This window comes from Lactuca sativa, chromosome 6, assembly GCF_002870075.4.
Source record: "Lactuca sativa cultivar Salinas chromosome 6, Lsat_Salinas_v11, whole genome shotgun sequence".
In the NCBI taxonomy this organism is placed as follows: Eukaryota; Viridiplantae; Streptophyta; class Magnoliopsida; order Asterales; family Asteraceae; genus Lactuca; species Lactuca sativa.
Window position 1 is genome coordinate 31589215 of NC_056628.2, and position 3303 is coordinate 31592517.

General features: G+C 33.8%; 1 pseudogene; it reads left to right on the forward strand.

The window, feature by feature from the left end:
* The first annotated feature begins 425 nt into the window (after nucleotides 1-425).
* Nucleotides 426-2239, forward strand: LOC111877597 (uncharacterized; annotated as a pseudogene).
* Nucleotides 2240-3303: the final 1064 nt, after the last annotated feature.

Sequence of the window (3303 nt, forward strand, 5' to 3'; positions counted from 1 at the left end):
ACGTCGCTTTATATGTTTTAAACGCGCGTTCCTGTTACAAAATGGGGACCAAAACTAGGGATTTTTTTTCAAGAACGTCACGAGGACTATCATTCTCTCATATCTCACATCCTTCGTCTCTGCCCTAACCTACCACCATCGTCTCCAACACTCACCCTCTTTTGGCGTCACACAATGGCAGCACACCCCCCCTAACGCACTTGTATTCTGTTTAGGGTTATGAGATAAGACATGAAGAGCAACGAATCAGTAACCTTAGAGGAGGTAAGAATGTTCGAGAAGTTCAGAAGAATTATTACTTGTGAGATTTGTTCAAATGCTATTATTTGAAAAAGAAGGTGGTGAAGAAGAGTCGTGGTATCAATTGATAGAGGGCCTTGGATGGGCCATCTGATTTCAAATCTTCGATGTAATTCAGTAAACAGATGACTGGTATGATGAGCGGAGAAAACCGATTCAACGAAGAAGGAAAAGATGCATCGTATTTAATGGAGAAAGCAACAGAAGCAGCAAGTGATCTATACACGATACAAGACACTTACTTCCCTTCAAACCCTAATGAAAATTTTTCCAAATTGCAAACACAATCTCAAATCGATCTCAATCTCCTCGATTCCGTTCCTCGTGGTACGCTTCCCTCAAAACCCTACAATTTTCAGCTTTCACGATTGTAGTTGTCTCTCTCTATATGTGTGTGGTTTTAGTGTATGGTCGCTTATTTTGTTTGAATGGCATGATATGATTTCTCGTAGCAGAAGGTTAATCGAATACAAGCTAGGTTAAGTGTTAAATTATCAATTAGAGTGGCAGAAAAAGCACATTAGAATGCTGGATTTGATTAATCTAGATGAATAAAATAATATGATGTAACTTTAATGGTGCTAATAGGGATTGATGATGAAACTATGTGAGAACAAACGAAATTGCCTACACAACGTGCAACATATGAATACTTGAGAGGGAAAATATTGGATGTGCTCCCTGAATAATAAAAAAAAAGCAGAAGATCATCTCTCTAAAGCTGTAAGTCAACTGATCATATCTTTTAATCATATAAAAAGACATAAGTTCAATAAAATCTCTCATTTTATCAACTATTTGACTTTACAGGCTAAACTGACTCCATCTCTTGGAGATGCTTGGTTGTGTTTAGGAAATTGCATTTGGAAAAAAGGAGATTTACCTGCTACAAGAAACTGTTTTACCCTTGCTCTATGCAAGGTTGATTATCACTTCACATGTATATATTTTTATAAATTCTTACTAGTATTCACTTAATAAACATCCAACATTTTTCATTTTAATGGTAATACAGGGTCCAAACAAAAGGATACTTAGCCAATTATCAATGCTTGAAAGAGGAATGGCTCAAGGCAAGAAACATTTCTTGTTTTTTCAATGTGGTTGTTGTTAATGTTTTATATATATATATATATATATATATATATATATATATATATATATATATATATATATATATATATATAGTTTTTTTTAATCTAAACTTTTTTTATAAATCTTTAGGTGCTGATAATCAAGAGGAAATTGTTGCTGAAAGCATAAAACACGCAAAGGAAACTATTGCTTTAGATGTCAAGGATGGGAATTCATGGAGTAAGTTTATTGCATAATTTATCATCAAGACATAAGAATTTATGTGTATTAACGATTTTACCCTTTCTGTTCTTCCAATAGACACCTGGGGAATGCTTGTTTGACATGTTTCTTTGTCATGGGGGCATGGGATCACCGCGAATTACATCAGTCTTTAAAAGCATACCAAAATGTTGTATGTTGGAAATCTACTTATTTGACTAAAAAAAGCCAACTTTTATCTGATCTTCTTTCTTTTATGATGTAACAGGAGAAAGATGAAAGCATGAAGTCAAACCCAGACTTATATTTCAATTCTGCTACTGTGAATACATATCTGGAAAATTACGAAAGGGCCCTCAGTGGATTTGAAGCAGCTACATCAAAAGATCCTTGTCTTAATGTCACTAAGGAAGTTAAAAAAGTGGTCAATCTTTTTGACAAGCTAGACACTTTGTTGAAGGCAAGTTTCTATCTTTGTTATAAACCTTTTCTTTTTAAAATCCAAGAAAATTGTATCTTAAATATTCAGATAAATAAAAGTAGAAATCAAGATTGGTGTTCTTGGATGAGAGCTCGAGTCTTTGATGTGAACTAATTAATTGTTTTCTAGGGGCAAATCAAGGCCAAAAGGCTAGCTTCTTAATTAATTTTCACAAAAGGTGGTCATATTTTATGACATTAATGGCTGTACTGCCCTTCACTGGGCTGCTCGATTTGGAAGGTATGTCTTATCGTTATCTTGAGTCATCACTCTCCACATTATCTCCCTGTTTTTCATCTTTCTCAATGCTAATGCAAGTCTACGACAACAACCATGAAAGGGTATATATTTGGATTGATCCCCCTTCACTATACTAGGTAGCAATTCCTCACAACTAACTTCAAGTAACTTTTTTGCAGGCTTCAGATATTTGGGTAATAGGACCTTTCATTTTGAAGAAGCGAATGGCTTCAACACATGTGTCACGATACCTGATCATGCCAATACCTATTGGCAGAATTTCAAGATTTGAAATTAGAAGATTCACCAGATACTCAGACATGTTCTTATTTTCTATGCGTTTGATTTCTAATTGGATCAGAAATATTCTCCACAAACTCAAGAAACTGATTGTAAATCATATCCTTCAGGTTGGAAGAAAATCTGAACAATTTCTAATTTAAAAAACAAGCAAGGTTCTCCTTGAGTGCGACACTTAGAAGGTTTGGCTGTCCAATGGAATTGGACCACCTTTGTTTAGTGTTTACTCGGTTGCTTCAACAATTTCTAATTTAAAAAAAAAAGCAGAGTTCTCCTAAAGTTATCATGGTTATGTATGTGGGAAAAGAGAGATCAATTGAAGCTGTTGAAAGGATTCTTCTTGCATTTCTTGCATTAATTTTTTGAAAATATGAAAAAAGATTTCAATTGTTTTTTAAGTTAAATACGTAAATTAGTTAATATCTAATAAAAAAAATTGGATTTACACTTTACAGATACCTATATATGCTTGAGCTCAGGATATTCCATATCTTTTGGATTTGAAGGCATCAGGGGCAACATATACCATTCTTAAAAATGTTGAGGTAAGTAAGTTACCATTTTAGCCCTGGAGTATAGTTGATTTTTGCAATTTTAATTCTAATAAAGTAATGAGTTTTTCTTGTGAATTTGGTCCTTATTTAAGGTTTTTGTATGTTTTTTTGGTCCCTAAAGGTTTTCTAGGG